The 18966-nt window shown below is 36.9% G+C and overlaps 1 long non-coding RNA gene across 1 annotated transcript in view; it reads left to right on the top strand.

Moving 5' to 3' along the window:
- The window catches only part of LOC123788628 (uncharacterized), a 173774-nt gene that overhangs the window by 75790 nt on the left and 79018 nt on the right, over nt 1-18966 (top strand). Inside the window, exon 2 of the long non-coding RNA XR_006778553.2 lies at nt 11536-11617. This is a non-coding gene — a long non-coding RNA (uncharacterized LOC123788628). The remainder of the gene's footprint in view (nt 1-11535; nt 11618-18966) is intronic.

Here is an 18966-nt window from a genome sequence, read left to right as displayed (position 1 = left end):
CATAGAGTCATGCAGCCATCATCACTATCTAAATAGAGAACATTTTTGTTTCCATCACTGTGAAAAGAAACTCCAGTCCCTCCTTATTCCCCTCACTCCCTGGCTCCTGGCAACCACTAATCTGCTCTCTGCCTCTATAGATGTGCCTCTTCTGGTCGTTTACATAGATGGAATCGTACAGTCTATGGCTTTTTGTATCTGGCTTCTTTTGCTTAGTATGTTTTCAAGATTCATCCACATTTACCCCCTTTCTAGGCCAAATAATATTTCATTAAATAGTTACACTACCTTGTTTTTATACATTTATCATTTGGCGATTTTACTTTTTTGACTTTTTATATAATGCTTCCATGAATATTTATATACAAGATTTTGGTTGACATGTATTTTGGAAGTTTTTCATATACTACAGGTTGAGTGAATAGATGTCATTTGGGAAAATAGCAAATTTATGTAGTAGAGAATGAGTAGAACCAGAATTAGGTTAAGTGTTTCAAAAAGTTAACTTGCCTCTGACTTACTTTTTTCTTCTGAAACGAGTTTATTCCCTTGAAACCTTTCTATAGGAGTGTGTACAAGGCAAGAATTAGTAAGCCCTTGAAGAGCTTCCTTGTGCTCAAAAATCTTCTAGAAGAGAAACCATGTCGACAACAAAAATATAGAGGGAAAAATTCTTGGAATCAGTAGAGAAGTGTTGTGGCAAGATTATTGATCTGTTAAAACTGGGTTGGACCTACTGCTATATTTCTGTTCACTCGGGACCCACTGCTTTTTTTCGTCTTCCTGCAGTTGACCAGAGCTAGAAATGACAGAGGGTGGGGAGGAGAGAGCTCACCACTCAGAGAGTGACCAGCTGACTACATTCAGAATTAACACACAGGATGAAGTAACTCTCTGATGAGTATGATGCTTAGTTCTGAAGTGTATGGGGGGATTTTTTTGCCCACCAAATTTTCAAGTCTAAACACTATAATAGAAGAAGAAAACTGCTCAAAAGTACATGGATATAAAACTTGAGTCTGAAGCAAAAATTTTTACCGCTTACCTCCTCCTCTAGATATCTTCAGCAATTCCCCTTATTCTCAAATATGAATGTACATCAAAATAACCTAGGGTGCTTTTAATACACATATGACTAGGTCTTTCCCTAGACTTTCCGATTCAGTAGCTTTCTTACAAATATCCAGGTAGTTCTAATGTTACTGGTGTAGAGAGCTTACTTCAAGAGTCCCTGCTCTAAAATTACCATGCTGATCTCAATTTCATCCCATTAAATTCCCTTTACCTCAATATTGGTTTTATTTGGCTGTGTGGATAGCAATCTGGTTAAGTCTCCTTGAAAGCTGACTGAGTTTGCTTATTTTTGTATTCACAGTCTCTAGTGTAAAGAGCTGGAAGTAAGTCCTTACGTCTTTGAGTGAATGGATAGAACTAATTTAAACTAAGATATCAGTGATCTGTAGAAACTTAATGTGTTACTTTTCTGGGATATTTAAATTTTAAAGGATAATCAAGATAAAATGAATTAATCTTTAAATTATGAAAATATCACCAAAAAACCCACACAACCTAATTTTTTAAAAAAGATTTTATTTATTTATTTGACAGAGAGAGAGAGCACAAGTAGCCAGAGTGGCAGGGAGAGGGAGAGGGAAAAGCAGGCTCCCTGCTGAGCAGAGAGCCTGATGTGGGGCTCCATCCCAGGACCCTGGGATCATGACCTGAGCCGAAGCCAGAAGCTTAATCAACTGAGCCACCCAGGTGCCCCCACACACAACCTAATTTTTAAAATGATAGAGGATTTGAGAGACTCCTCACCAGAGATGATATTTGGGTGAAAAATCAGCACATGAAAAGATAGTCAACATTAGTCATCAGAGAATTACTTTAGAACCGTGATGAGATACAACTGCACTCATAAAATTAAACTTACTGTATGACCCAGCAATTCTTCTCCTAGGTATTTGTATAGCTGAAATAAAAATATGTTTTCACAAAAATACTGTACACAAAGGTTGATACCAGTTTTATTCATAGTCATCAAAAACTGGAAACAATCCATATGTCCCTCAAATGGTAAATGGATTAACAATCTGTGGAACATCTGTACAACAGAGTATTACTCATCAGTAAAAAAGAGTGTACTAGTTAGACACACAAAAACCTGAATGAATTTCAAATGCGTTATGCTGAAGGAAAGAAGACTTGAGGGAATACACACGGTATGATTGCATTTTATATGATGCTATAGAAAAAGGAAAATTAATAGGAACTGAGAATAATCTATGATTGGTAGGATTTAGGAATTAGGAGTGGGTGACAACAGTGGGTTGGCATGAGAGAATTTGTTGGGGGAGGATGGAAGTGCTTTTATTTTGATTGTTGTAGTGGATATACAACTGTATGGCTTTGTTAAAATACGTAGAACTATACCACAAAGAATGTATTTTATTGTATGCAAATTGAAAGTAATTATTTAAAAAAAATAAGATCACTAAAGATCTTTTTGGAGAGAAATGGGGTGTGAAGCTTGAAGCTTCATGGGTTAGGGGACAAATTGACCTGGGTTAGGTATGGCTTGACCAAGTAGTTGCAGTGAGTGGTTTGCTGCCAGCAGCAAGAGCTAGTGAATAGTGACTTAACATTTTAGGGCATGAGGGAGAGCCTAGGAATGCCAGGAAGAGAAGTGGCCAATAAAATAAATATTCTTTCAGAATAGAAGTGAGGTCATGGGTAGCTACTTCAGTTGTGAATTGTTTGAGGAGAAAGAGGCCAAGACAGATTGTTTCTTGTGAAGAAGATACGGAAGGAAAAAAAATCACATAAAGAATAGGTTGAAAATGTTCCTCCTTGAGTGATTATCCACAGAAACATTATAGATTCCAAAGAGAATGCACCTGGTGGTCCTCACTGAAAATACAATACCAACCTCCTTATAGATTTCTTGTTCTGTGAAGGAAGCTATCCAGGGGTTTAGCTAAGCGTACAAGAGAATCAGAAAGGCCTAGATGAATATCAAGTCTGTCTTTTACAAGTTTAGAGCCCTTGTGAAAATCACTGTGTTTTTTTGATTTTCAGTTTCTCCAACTATAAAACAGGGTTAATGATAGCACATGTCTTTGAGTATTGAGAATTAAATGAGATAATGCTTGTATAGCATTGAGCACAATACCTGGAAGCACTCAATAGGAAGCACTAAATAACTTGCAGTGAGCATCACATTGCTGCCTGATTTTAGGAGCATGCTTATGCTTGTTTTTTTCAAGTTCATATTGTATTTAATTTTTTTTTTGTCAGTCTTGCATCAATAGAAGATTCTCAAGCCTAAGAACTTAGCATCATCTTACTGTGTAGAGAATATATATAGAGGGAGAATTTGAAGAGAGACATCTTATTCCCCAAAACATAAAATATTTTATACTCAATACAAAGAACCTTCAAAAGCAAGCTGTGACTTCCTCGCTCCAGAGGTGGTTAACCTGTTGGGATATTTGGTAGATGAATTCTGCACCACGCTCTTTCCTTTACTATGCAGTAGACTGGGAGGCAGCAGCTGCTCTCTATGCTCTTCTTCCAACACAGAAAACCAATCTCCCAGCACCAAGGGAGACCATTAAAAAGGGAAAAAATGCAAATGTCCAACACTGATTAGTTTTGCCAGCTGCTCTTCTTCCTCCAGAATTAATGGATTGGCCACTTCAGCAGCAAAGTCCATCGGACAGACACAGTTTTGTTTTGTTTTGTTTTTTTAAAGAAATGGTATTAAAAAATAAATAATCCTTTCTAGGTCTAACCTGTCAAAAAAGTTAACAAATGGAAGGAAATTTAAATAAAGAAAAGAGATAGACAATAGGTCTTTATTAGACTGTTTCTGAAAATATGTTTGACCCGAGGGAGAGTCTAGTTATTTTAAACATGGGATTGCAAACTTTAGATGTTTTGGAGAGGCCATGGTAGTTATGTAAATGGATGAGGAAGCATCTGGGTGTGAGACAATAGGGAGTAGTGGTGAGTATGGGTCCATTTTTTTGTTTTCCACTATGAGGAGACATTTTAATACAAAAACATTTCACTTTTTTCTCAACTCTGCTCTAGAGGGAAAAATAAAGAATGTATGATGATAAATGACAACTGATACAACCTCAAAGATGTGGATCAATCTTGGTTCTCATCATGGTCATATGGTGAACTGAAGAAGCCACAGCTGAAATGAACAGCTTTTGTTCAACTCCAGCTGACTACTGTTGGTCAAGAATGTGAGGCCAGCATTGCTAAATAGTTATTTAAGAAACACCCCACATCTCAATTTTGGTGTCATTTCTCTATATCACATCACAATTCTGACAATTTTAGTGCTTAAAATTCATTCCATTTTGAAAAATAATGGTGTGGACCAAACACAATATGTCTTTATGTTACTTTTAGCCAGTGGCTATCAATGGGACCTGTTTTGAACCTCAGTTTAACAACTGCTGTGAAGGGAGTACAGCTTTTTGGTAGATGGAGATCAATGGTAGAAACAATGTAAATTATGTTATAAATAATCTCTTACTGATCTTTAAAAGGATTGTTAATTAAGATGGCATTATAAAGTATGAAGTTATTTATTAAAGCATTATTCTAAAAGCAAAAGATGGGAAATAGACTATATGTCTACTAATAAGGGATGGCTACAAAAATCATATTACACCCAAACAACATATATAACGCAACTGATGAATCATCGAACTTTACATCGGAAACCGGGGATGTACTGTATGGTGACTAACATAATATAATAAAAAAAGTTAAAATAAAAAAAATTAGGGAATTCAATAATACTAACATGGAATGCTAAAATACATCATTAAGTAAAAAAAAAAAAAAGCAAAGTGCAGAAAATTGTATAAAGCATGCTGCTGTTTTATTTTTTAAAGCATGATATATATATATGTATATATACATACATATAATACATACTATATAAATTATATATAAATTATGCTCTATTTAAATAAAATATATAATCTCTGGAAGAATGTGAAATGAAAAGATAATAGTGGTGACTCCCTCTGGGAAGGGGATGGAGCCTGGGGAGCTAAGGACAGGGATAGGGGGAGACATACTTTTTCTTTCATGTATATTTGGTAACATTTGAATATTTTACTACATGCATAGATTCCCCATTCAAAATAAATGTAATAAAAAAAACCCCAGCAACCTCTAGTTCATAGGAAATAGCCTTTTCCAAAAAGGTAGTGGTAGGGTGGGGTGGGTTGTCATAACAGTAGAGAAGATGGACATTTTTTCAGGAAATGTCATGGCTAGTAGGTGTTTCATCATCTTTCTACCCCCTGCTTCTGATGGGCAGTTATGTTGGCTTCAGTGGATGGTCACAGACTCCAGTGTGAAACAGAACATAGTCACAGAAATTATTAGTTTTTATTATTAAACTCAACAGGATCCTATCCATAAAGCACCAACTGGATACCATGGCAGTTCAAGAGCATGGAACTTGCTAACAGCTGGGTTTTCCTACTATACTCTCCTTCCATTCTTTGTTATCTACATCATCTTCTTTGGGATATGCTCATATCCTCAGAAATATTCCTGGTCTACCTTGGTTGCCCACTTCCTTGTCGTGGTCCCGAGTTTGGCTCATTTATGAGCATGATTAGTGTCAGTGGTTGGCTTTACTAAATGATTTAGTGTTTCCTAGCATATACTTGGATTTGCCTGAGGTTGTCTGGGCTCTGTTGCAAATATGTACCTCTTATAAGAAAAGGAATGAGATAATGAATGAACTTTCTTCATTTCATTTTTTTAATCTTTATATATAGCCAGGTAGATATGGATATGGAAATAAATATGAATAAAGACAAAGATATACATATATATGAAAGAATAAAACAGAAACTGACAATGATGACTGCCTTTGGGGAAAAAGCCTGATAAGAGTACTTTTTATGTCCAATAAACTGATTGTGGAATTGACAAAAATTTCCAATATTGCAGATGCTGTAGGTGAGATGAGGAAAGGAGAAAAGACCTAGTTTGAGATATATTAACTATATCTATCTGAGGAAAACAGAAAGAAGTAAAAGTTCTAATCAGTTAGGGGAAAGTTAGGTAATTTAATAAGTGATATTGAGACCTTAGCTAACCATCTAAAAAAATGTATATCCCTACTTCATTCCTTTCACCAAAATAAGTTTGTGGAGTGCAGAGATTAGAATGGTCCTTAGGATCCTTGCCTTCTGGTATTCATACCTTTATGCAATTCTTTTGGAAGGATCAGTGACTTTCTTCTAACCATTGGAATGTGACAAAGGTGAATGATTATATGTGATCACGTGTGTGTAATTACATAATGGTGTAATGCCCCTCTTGCTAGAGTCTCTCTCTCTCTCTCTCTCTGGCTTTGATAAAGGAGGATGCCATTGAATCCTATAGCATCAGGAAATGAATTTGTACAATAGTCTGAGGGACCTTGGAAGTAGATCTTTCCCCAGTTGAGCTTCTGATGAAAACACAGTTCTGGCCAAAACCTTGCTCAGAACCTGTAAACCCTAAGCAAATAATCCAGTTAAATAATGCCCAACTCCCGATCCACAGAAATTGTAAGATAATAAATGTGTGTTGTTTTAAGCTGCGAAGTTTGTGGTAATTCGTTATGCAGCAATGGAAAACTAACACAGTTCCATATGGATTAATGGATTAATTGTAAAAAGGAAAGAAAAAGAAAAACATACAAATAAGTAAAAAAAAATGTAGTGGAATGCTTTTGTAATCTTGAAGTACAAAAGATATTTCTGAAGAAGAAATAAATCCCCAAAACCATACACACACAAAAAAAGACTGACAAATTTGACCACATAAAGTGCTTAAAGTTCAACATGGAAAAAAATACTATACTATAACTAAATTTCCTTAATTCTTCAGTGTCTGCAAATAAAGAAACAAAATCACCAACCAAAAGAAAAATGAACCAAGGATATTAACAATAAGTTCAAAGAAAAAGAAACATAAATGTCTTTAGCATTTAACATAATGCTCAGCCTTACTCATCATTAAAGAAATACAAATTTTAAAAAATGAGATTTCATGTTTCACTTAACAGATTTATGAAGATACAAAGCTTGATAACAGGGAAACAGACATGCATATGCTATTACTTCGTATATAAATTAGTGCAGCTTTTGGCAACAGAAATCAAAACTCGTAGCATAGATTTGCCAGTCTTTGTGTATAAAGTCATTCAACAGTCATGTCCACACATGTGCAGTGACTTTTGAATAGCAAACCTAGAAACAACCAACATACCCATTGGTAGAAGGCCTATTAAGTAAACTCAGGGGTAGCTTACTATGAAAAAAAATTGTCTTCTCTCTATAAATCATGACAAAAAATAATTTCTATGCTCCATTAAGTTTAAAAATCAACATTCACTCAGTGTAGGCAGAGAATTTGTTCTAAATTTTTCAGAAGTGTGTGTGTGTGTGTGTGTGTGTGTATGTGTGTGTGTACATTGGAAAAGAAGAATGCACGTGTAGACCTCAGCCTAGGGAAGTGTCAATATGGGGATGGAGAGGTAGATATGCATGCCCTTACAATCACATATCCTAGGAAGTAGTAGCCAAGATGAAGGATTTAGAAAATCATTACAGTCACAAGAAGGGAGGCCTGGGAGCAAAATCCGGCAAGATGGGGAGGAGTAATCAGATCTTGGAGGTCAGTCAGTTAGGAAATCAGTGTATCCTGGCAGTGCATGGTTCTAGGAAGCAGAGAATCCCAGATGTGCCTAATTCTGGGGCAGAAACTGTTTGTTTTCTGTGAAATCAACAGACAGCAGATACCATGCGAGACACTGGGGTGGGGGTCTGGGAAAGTACAAGGAAGAATAAGAATTAGTCTCTGTAGTCTAGCAGAAAAAATTTAAACATATTAAATTAAATAAATATTAAATATCAGAATACTGTATAATAGTACTTGTGTATTCAGTGAATTCAAGCATCTTGTAATAATCTATTCCCTGGAGTCTAAATTTGTCATTAAGTTCTAGGTAGTAGTTTACACTTAATATTCTCTTGATTTGATCTTCTCAACTAATTTTTAAGGGAGTCTCAATACTCCTAATTTATAGGTGGGATTCATAGAGGTAAAGCTCTTCTTTTTAAAGACCTTAGAAAGTGGTCTCAGGATCTAGGGGGAAACATGGGGATGAGGGAGAAACATGTGTGCAAAAGATAAAAGAAATATTGAATCCAGCTATGGAGACAAATTTTTAGATACCTCAGCCAGTCTACAAGATAATTTATCATATTGCCTCAAACATGCTCCCTTTCTATCTTCACAATTATTTTTAAGCACCTCCTATGAGCTCAGATCACGGTTCTAGGATATGGGGTTATAGGGAACTAGATAGAAGTATAAAAAAGTGAAGCAAGATAAGAGGACAGAGATAGTGGTGGGGAGGAGGGGTGGGAAAAGGGTTCTTTTAGTATGCTTAGATAAAGACTTTCTGAAGGGGAGTCATTTGAGGACAGATCTGAATAAAAGAGAGGATAATGGGAAAATCTGAGAGAAAAGCTCAAGGGTAAAAGTAGTGGGGTGTCGTGAGCTTTCCTTGTTGAGGGAGCATCAAGGGCTCCAGAATGGCTAGGCTGAGCTAGGCAGAAGAGAAAGTACAAGGAAATGAGCTCAAAGGGTAGGCAGAGGCCAGATCACATAAAGCATTGTAGGGCATGATAAGGAGCTTGGATTGCATCCACCAGGAACCCATAAGAAAGTTAGAAGCAGAGAAGAGATGGGTTTTGATTCTTGTTTAGGCAAGACGGCTCTGCAGTGGTGAGAATAGACAATATGTAAGAGTGGAAGCAGGGAGCTGTTAGGAGACTGTCTCAGGTACACGTGATGGGGGCAATGAGGAGGGCAGACGCAGGCTTTGGGAAGACAAGTGGCCAGGTATTGCAGGTAGAACCCACAGGATTGTTTAATGGATTAGATATACAGGGAAAGGTGAATGATGAAAAGTATGAAGTCGACTCAGATTTTTGGCCTGAGCAACTAAATGATGCCAGTTACGAAGATAGCAAAGGCCAAACCATTCTATTTCTCTGCTTAAGCACTTGCTGATTCCACATCACAGGCAGACTCCTTAGCATGGTCTCTAAGCCCCCCCCTTAATCTGCCTGACCTGCCTTTTCAGGCTTATCTCTAGCTCGCTTGTTTTCCTCCCTGTGTCCTCTAGCAACCCCCTTGTTCTTCTGTATACCCTGCTGCTTCTTGTGTTTGTGCTCACTACAGAATTTTTAGTCTCCTTATCCTTCATGCCTCAGCATGGATATGACTTCCTCCAGAAAGCAGTTTCTGATTTCCCAACTAGTATTACACTATATGTTAACTAACTGGAATTTAAATAAAAATTTGGAGAAAAAAAAAAAAAGATAAGGAAACCAGGGTCCAGAAGTCTGGACTACTTAATTTAAATCTTGGGACTGAACATAGAACCCCTGACTTGGACACTGGAGATCTTGAGGAACTTTGAATATTTACCAAGTGATTTCACTTAACATAATACCTTCTAGTTCCATCCACGTGGTTGCCAATGGCACAATTTCATTCTTTGTTATGGCTCAGTAACATTCTATTGTGTGTGTATATATATATATATATATATATATATATATACACACAACATTCCATTGTATATACATATATATGTTTGTATATATATATGTATATATATACAGCACAATTTATTTATCCATTTTTTAATTGATAGATATTTGGACTTTTTCTGCAATTTGGGTATTGTTGATAATGCTTCTATAAACATCAGGGTGCATGTGCCCCTTCAAATCAGTATTTTTGTATCCTTTGGGTAAATACCCAGTAGTGCAATTGTTGGATTGTAGGGTAGTTCTATTTTTAACTTTCTGAGGAACCTCCATCTGTTTTCCAGAGTGGCTGTACCGGTTTGCATTCCCACCAACAGTGTAAGAGGGTTCCCCTTCTCCACATCCTTGCCAAAATCTGTTGTTTCCTGTGTTGTTAATTTTAGCCATTCTGACAGGTGTGAGGTGGTATCTCCTCATGGTTTTGATTTGTATTTCCCTAGTGATGAGTGATGTTGAGCATCTTTTCATGTGTCTGTTAGCCATCTGTATGTCTTCTCTGGAAAAATGTCTGTTCATGTCTTTGGCCGATTTCTTAAGTGGGTTATTTATTTATTTATTTTTGGTGTTGAGTTTGATAAGTTCTTTATAGATTTTGGATACTAACTCTTTATCAGATATGTCATTCACAAATATCTTCTCCCATTCCGAAAGTTGCCTTTTAGTTTTGTTGATTGTTTCCTTCACTGTGCAGAAGCTTTTTATCTTGATGAAGTCCCAATAGTTCAGTTTTGCTTTTGTTTCCCTTGCCTCTGGAGACGCGTCTAGTAAGAAGTTGCTACAGCTGAGGTCAAAAAAGTTGCTGCCTGTGTTCTCCTCTAGGATTTTGATGGATTCCTGTCTCACATTTAGGTCCTTCACCCATCTTGAATTTATTTTTTGTGTATGGCATAAGGAAATGGTCCAGTTTCATTCTTCTTCATGTAGCTGTTCGGTTTTCCCAACACCAGTTGTTGAAGAGACTGTCTTTTTTCCATCAGATATTCTTTCTTGCTTTGTCAAAGATTAGTTGACCATATAGTTGTGGGTCCATTTCTGGGTTTTTTATTCTGTTCCATTGATCTATGTGTCTGTTTTTGTGTCTTGATAACTACAGCCTTGTGATATAGCTTGAAGTTTGGAATTGTGATGCCTTCAGCTTTGCTTTTCTTTTTCAAGATTGCTTTGGCTCTTTGGGGTCTTTTGTGGTTCCATACAAATTTTAGGATTGTTTGTTCTAGTTTTGTGAAAAATGCTAGTGGTGTTTTGATAGGGGTTGCATTAAATGTGTAGGTTGCTTTGGGTAGTATAGACATTTTAACAATATTTGTTCTTCCAATTCATGAGCATCCTTTAAAACATTTTTGCCCAGAGGGTAATGCCAGTACATCAGATTCTTCCCAAGTACTCTTTGTTATATATTAGAATTGTGTATGAAATTTACTTAGATAAAATTTCAGGGTCTTTAGTTACCGGCAAATACCATGCACTTAGTTATAAAGAAGTTTCACATACAAAGTGACCAGGAGGAGTGGGCAGTTTGGAGGGAAACTCCGGCATCCTCTAGAGGATATTCATGTACTATCCTCCATGACATTCAGCTGCCAACAGAACCTATCCATGTGCTTCCTAAGTTTGATCATACCTAAATTCAACCAGTTATACATTTCTGCTTGTGTTGCGTTGTTTTCCCTCTTGAATGTCTGTAGAGTTCATTTTCTGTTTAAATCCTTCTCTTTGATAAGGATCTGAACTTGGTGATTTGCACTTAGGTATTTCTTTAATGTGCTTCCTTTGGAGGAAGGATTAGCTCATTTCTGTTTCAACTTGGGATTTAAAAGAAAATAAATAGTATTTGACAAGCCTTTCCTTCTTTTTTCTTTCTCTTCTTCCAATATAGAACGCCTACTATCCATGAAACATGTCTTGAAAGATGGAGGAGAATAAAGGCTGGACCGTCCCCTCGAGGAAACTATAATAAGGTAGGGAACCTGAAATGCACTCACACAAGTAGCTATGATACAAAGGCAAATGTGGAAAAAAAAAAAAGAGGGGTAAAACAAGCAAGATTTAGGGAGAACTTCTAGGACGGAGACTGGACTTTACTGGGTTGATAAAGGAAGCCTTCATGAAGTAGATGGTTTTTGAGCTGTCCTATGGATAAATGAGAGGTTGCCAATATATTTTTTTTCTCATATGAAATTTTGGTCATCAGCTGTGGTTTTGTTTGTGTGTTTGTTTTGCTTTTATACGCAACCTCAAACTCAACATCTAAAGTTAAATAGTTGCATACATCCATGATATTTTTATAGGTAAGAGTTTGTTAGAAGGATGATGAGAAGAGAGACATTTTAGACTAGGGATATGGCATGAAATAAATGTAAAGTTGTGAAGCAGATAAGCACAAAGCATGTCATCAAATCAAATTTTGCTAGTGTTGGCTACATGTAAGGAGGCAGTGGCCAAATTATCGATAGACTTGAATGCCAAGTTAAGGCACGGTCATTAATGACGGTGTTTTTTGCATACATGGACAGAAAACCTTGACTATCTTGGGGTGAATCTCTTTGTCTCTGCAAGGCTAGGGGTTGTGTTAAAGAGATAGCAGAAGTTAATTTGGCCCATTTCATATTAGTGTAATTTATAGTAAATGAGCAAAATTATCCTTTTGTACTTTGTATTGTACTTTGTTAAAAAAATAAATTACTATGCTTTTAAGGGGATTTTATCAGTATAGAAATAGTCTAAAGACAAATAATATCCTAAGTGGTGATAATTCTATTATGGGTTCATACCTACCACTTCATATTTGTGTCAACCTTTTGGAATTAAAAAATGTGTGTGTGTGTGTGTGTGTGTGTGTGTGTGTGTGTGTGTGTAGATAGATATACATGTTTCACTGGATCCCCCAAATAGCAGAGCCCAAATGGAAGATAACCTGCCCATTTTACCGATGAAGGAACTGAGGTTAGGGGATTTAAAGAAATAGAATGTCAGAGCTAGCATGTCAGAGATTGATTTTTCAGGGTCACCTGAGCCCATGTCTACATTTTCCGGTGGTGACAGTGAGGCTTAGCTCAGCTATTAACCATCATCACACAGTTCTTGCAAAGGAGGTAGGCCTGTGCCCCCTCTGATTTCATATCCTGTGTTCTTTGTCCTTGCCATGATGTTATCCAGCCAGTTGGCAGCAGTGTCTGCATAAAGGACCAGGTAGACTGATTCCAAGTTCAGTGCTTTTTCCAAAAAACAAGTGGAAATACTCTTGTCCTACTTTCTTTCCTCAAGGAATTCTTAAACTTTAACATGCATAAGAATCATCCAGGAGCTTGTTAAACATGGAGTGCCCCAGGCCCAGCCCCCAGACACTCCCTTTCAGCAGGCCTGGGGTTAGACGCAAATATGTGCATTTTTAACGAACTCCTCAGGTGATTATGAGAAAGGTGGTATACAGAGCAGACTTTAAGAAACACTGCCTGTCCAATTTTTAGCTTGAAATATGCTTTGTCTCCTCTTCAAGCATGCCTGCTCTTAGAAATGTGACTCCAGCCCCACCTTGTAGTAACCCCTTATCAGTTCCATGTGTTTTGCAAATTGCATTTGCTCTTCATTTATGGACAAACCAGGTCAGCACGGCCAGGCCAATAAGAGCTAGATTTTCCCTGGCCTCATGCATCAGTGACATATTTGCCAACATCAGCCCAGTTCCGACATCCCTGCAATCGGCAATGGTTGATGATGATGCAGGATACACATGACTCGATTTGCAGAGAGCCTGCTAAGCTTTCAGGGAAGTCAATAAGAAAAATCTCATTTTGATCTGCAGCTTGAGCTCATTTGATTTGGAAGTTACTGGTGGCAAAAGAAATATGGGGCCAGGGAATGTCTCTTCAAGCCTCTCTCTGACTGTAATCACCCCTAAGAAGCAGTTTTCTCCGTCTGTCTCCTCCTCCCCTCCTCTCTCTCTAGATTCAGTGTGTCAGCAACAGAAGGGGATAAAAGCAGCAACACTCTCAGACTTTCTGGACGATTCTTCTATCTCACTCTGAACAGAGAAGAAAGGGTCAAAACAGCATACAAACCATTCACCCAAACCATTCCTTGCATGACTCCTAGGAAAGACATTTGGCTTTTGTGACTTTTCACATAGGTCTGGGGCTTCCAGCTTGAAGAGATGCCTTGTGAAGTAGCTCTTGAATCTGGGTGCTCCATAGGCTAATGTGTGTGTCAAAATGGTTACGTTTACCTCCTGAATGGCTCCAGTGAGATCTATTTATTCTCCCTGCCATTACCTAATGTCTCCTTTAGATTCTATGATATCCTCCTTTCTGGTTTCCGTGCTTCCCGCCTTTTCCCATCAAATCTGCTATCCACAGAGCAGCCTGGATGATCTTCATATCCCATTCCTCATTATAGCCCTGTGATGGCTTTGCATAAAGTCTACACCTGTGCTATCCATTGCAATAGCCACTAGCCAGATGTGCAGGTTGAGCAGTTGAGATGTGATGAATCTGAATTGAGATGAACGATAAATGTAAACATCAGATTTCAAAGATTTAGTAGAAAAAAGGATGCAAATATCATATTAATAATTTTATATTGATTACATATCGAAATAATATTTTAGATATATTGGGTTAATGAAAATATATTATTAAATTTAACTTCAGCTCTTTTTTACTTCTTAAAATGTGTCTACTAGAAGATTTAAAATTATGTATGTGGCTCACATTATATACCTTGGACAGTGCTGATCTAAATTCTTGAACATGGCCTGCCCCATCTTGCTCTATTTCCATCCCGCAACCTCATTTTGTCCATATGAATTTCCTTTACTCTCTTGAATTACTCACTCATTCTTTAGTTTCTGGGATTTGAGTGAGCTATTGCTTCCTTCCATTACTTCTCTTTCACTAACTCTTAACTCCTATTTCGGTATGTCTTCTGGATGTCATGTCTTGGATATCACTAGCTGTAGGAAATTGTCCTTGACTTTGTGAGTCTGGCTTAGATGCCCCTCCTGTGGATCCAGTAGAATCTCTATACTTTCTCCTCTGTAATACTTTCCACATTCCTTTGGATTTGCTAGAAACACCCCCCCCATTTGTATAAGGGATATATGCACATATATATGTGTCCATTTTACTAAACTGTAGGCTCCATTAAGATGAGGGCTATATCTGACTTATCCACCTTTAACCCTAGAGTAGAAAACACAGTAAATGTTTGTTGAGTAAGTCTGGTCACTTCATTAAACAGGCAAGGGAACTGAGGTCCAGAGTGGGGAGACTTCCTACCCAAGTTCACACAGTAAATTCATGGCAGAATACCTTTAGTACAGTGGCATGCGGCTGGAACACAAATTTCAATAATGTATGACATTGGGAGAATTTTTAAAATTCTGTGGACAGAGATTTGTGCACGTTGACTTAATTTTGCCCCAAAATGTGAAGAAAGAGCTAACTATCTTATGTAGAAGCAACTGTCCTGGTTGGAACACTCTCCAGCTTGAGAAAATCCTTACCCCATCAACTCTGACTCAGATACTTTACTTCTGGCACTGTTGGGTTAGAAGGAATAGGGATAGGGAAGGAAGTGACAAGACCGTGGAGTTCTCGACTATATGTAAGTGGAACAGATATATAGGGCAAGCTGAGTCAGGGCTTTGATGTGCTGCAGGGAAATTGTTTACCTGGATTATAAACCACAGGTCATTTCTGGAGATGCTGGCACAACCATTCCTCATGTTGACATGTTTCTGAACAGAATGAAACAAGAAGAATGCTTGAAGCCTCCAGGGTCCTGGTATCATCCTTAGCCAAACTTGCACCTCGGAGAAAATCCTATCTGGTTCTAGCAATACATAGTTTAGTGTATTTGCAAAATGTGTCATGTCATAAATTCTTTTGGAAAAAGTGATATAAGGAGAAATAAATTTGTTTTCTATAGGATTTTCTACTACAATTGCATCTTTTTTCCCCCCTGTATAAGCTCAGTGCAGGGAAGTTGGCAAATATTTCAGCACAAAGAAGGAAAGCTTCCTCCATAATTCCATCACCAGAAATAATCCCACTATTTATACTTCCTGTAAGTCTTTTTAACCTTCTTCGTGTATATTCACTTATATACTTTTTAAAAGATAAAAGTAGAATACTGTGAATACTATTTAATAGTATTTTTTCCTCTTAGATATATATCATGAACAATTTCCTATGTCAGTAGTACTCTTTTATAATATTTTTATTGCTTAATATTCCAAACTATTTAAACCCTCCTAACAATCTTCTATTATTGAACATTTAAATTGTTTCCAATTTTTCAGTATTATAAATCACTGTACAGTAAATTCCTCATGCTCTTATCTCTGATTTTTCCAAAGGATAAATTTGTAAAAGTAGAATTTCTAGATTCTACTAAAAGATAATGCACATTTTAAAGAATGTTGGGCTTTATTTTTAATCAGCCTCCTAAAAGTTTCAGCACAGACTGTTTTTCAAAGTTCCAAAGTATTCTTTTGCACACAAGTTCTTTCATGTTTTTAAGTTGTACCATCTACTATCATGAAATTTGTCTCCATTAAGTTGATACAACCAAAAGGGAATTCCCAGAAAATGTCAAAATGAAATAAATTCTAGACTCTGAGTCATATTATGTCCATCTGACTATGTCCACTTTCGTCTAGATCCTTAAAAGTGGTATTTTCCAAAATGCTCCATGGGAAAAGAGTTCTGTGTTTTGGTACGTTTGAGCAAAGTTGTGTCCTATCTATGCAGATCTTGAAAAATCCTGCAATAAATTTGAACAGGTTCAAATCTTTCTTTCTTAAGTTATTTGGTCACCAAACTACTAAAAAAATCTAAGCCTACAAATATTCCAATATATACACTTAGAGAACCATCTGTCTAGAGTAAATTCAAAGTGGTATATTATAGGGACTATATATGGGTTTTTTTTATAAGGCTTTCTACTTTTTAGAAACTTGTTATTATTTTTAATTTCAGTATAATTAACATACAGTGTTATATTAGTTTTAGGTATAAAATATAGTGATTCATACATTACTCAGTCTTGTCACCATAAATGTACTCTTTTTTAAACAAGATTTTATTTATTTATTTATTTGCGAGAGAGAGAAAGAGAGAGCACAAGCAGTGGAGGTGGGGGCAGAGGGAGAAACAGACTCCCTGTGGAGCAGGGAGCCTGAATCAGGGCTCAGTCCCAGGACCCTGAGATCATAACCTAAGCCTATGGCAGACGCTTAACCGACTGGGCCACCCAGGCGCCCATAAGTATACTCTTAATCCCCTTCACCTATTTCACACATACCTCCACTCTCCTCCCCTCTGACAACCACCAGTTTGTTCTCTACATTTAAGAGTCTATGGGGTTTTTTTGGTTTGTTTTGCTTCTTAAATTCCACATATGAGTAAAATTGAATGGCATTTGTCTTTTTCTGACTGGCTTATTTTGTTTAGCACTACACTCTCTAGATCCATCCATGTTGTTGCAAATGGCAAGATTTCATTCTTTTTTATGGCTGAATAATATTCCTATATATGTATATATCTTCTTTATCCATTCATGTGTTGTTGGACACTTGGGTTGCTTCTATATCTTGGCTTTGTAAATAAAGCTGCAATAAACATAAGAGTGCACATATGTTTTCTAATTAGTGTTTTAGTACTCTTTTGGTAAATACCCAGTATTAGAATTATTGGATGATATGATAATTCTATTTTTCATTTTTGAGGAACTTCTGTTCTGTTTTCTACAGTGGCTGCACCAGTTTTCATTTCCACCAACAGGACACGAGGGTTCCTTTTTCTCCACATCCTTGTCAACACTTGTTATTTCTTATGTTTTTAATTTTAGCCATTTTGACAAGTGTGAGGTGAGATCTCATTGTAGGTTTGATTGAGCCTTTATATTTGACCATAAGCATCAGGGACAGATCAACTGAGTCTTGTGTCCATGGTCACATGACAGAACTGAACTCTCTGATATCAGGCCTTACGGATCTTTCCAGTAAGCCAAGACCATTTTCTGATGAGCAAAGATTATAGTTAAGTTTTTTCCCCCAATAAAACTCTATTCTGTCTCCTCCCCCCAAAACAGATTAAAACACACACACATGCACATACACACATACATACTAATTTGGGAGCCCAGGGAAGTTTTACCCTGGAATAAACCAAATGTAGCATTGAAAACCTATTGGATCCTCAGTAGAAATTTGCACTGGCAAGGATAGAGCACCTGAAGCCTCACAGAGTATAGGTTATTCTCGAACAACCAGTACTTTGCAGGAGCAGGAGAGTTGTCTAGGTTCAGGAAGGCACATCAGAGTTCTGGCTCCACTAGGCAAGAAAGACCAAATGAATGTTCATCTATGTCTCATCTTCATATATATGAAGTCATTATTGTTGCCTATTTAATTCCCCAAATTGTTTTAAAACTAAAATAAAGAATGCGTTGAGAGTATTTTTGTTAAAAACCTCTCTTAGGCCAAATTTTCTTAGAACCAGGGAAATATAAAAATCAAACAAAATTTTTTGGTGCGCATTCTGTGTTTATCAAATATCAGAGTTTGCCTACAACCATCATTTTTTAATTATATTATTAATTTTGTATTTTTCCTTACATTAACTTAAAGTTTTCTCTCTATATATTTTTTAGTTCTCAACAACAACAAAATATATAAAAATACATATTTGGCAGTTTTATCTTTTTTCTAATAGATAATAAACCTATAACTATTAAAAATAAAACTGTTTGCTTTAAAATGCTTGAAATTATGTCAGGTCTTCTGTTGGTAAATTTTTTCTATAAAGGGTAAGACCATAAATATTTTAGGGTTTGAGAGTCATGCAGTCTTGTCACAGTTACTCAACTTTGTTGTTGTAGTGCAAAAACAGCCCTAGACAACAAGTACACAAATGGGCATGAATCTGTTCCAATAAAACTTTTATTTACAGACGGGCAGAGGGCTGGCTTTGGCTCGTGGGCTGTAGTTAGCCAACTTCTGCTCTAGATGAAACACAGAGCTTATTGACATTTTCACCTTCTAAGTGACTGCATTGGTTCATTTTCGGTGCAATCTAAACGCACTAACCTGGGCAATACCTGAATAGCAAAACCCCTAATTTGCATTTCACTCCTATTTTCAGAGATAGCCCCAGTTTCAAGCCATGTGTCTCAAATTTGGGGATCAGATCCATCACCCTGAATCTTATAGGACTAGGATTAAAATAAAAATCAGAAACCAGCTTTTGCAACAGAACAATGGACATCCTGAGACAAATTAACCTCAACTCACCTTCCTAATGAACTT

Source organism: Ursus americanus, chromosome 15, assembly GCF_024610735.1.
Source record: "Ursus americanus isolate L20-20 chromosome 15, mUrsAme1.1.p, whole genome shotgun sequence".
In the NCBI taxonomy this organism is placed as follows: domain Eukaryota; kingdom Metazoa; phylum Chordata; class Mammalia; order Carnivora; family Ursidae; genus Ursus; species Ursus americanus.
The sequence above is the reverse complement of the archived record's forward strand: the minus strand, read 5'-3'. Positions and strand labels throughout refer to the sequence as shown.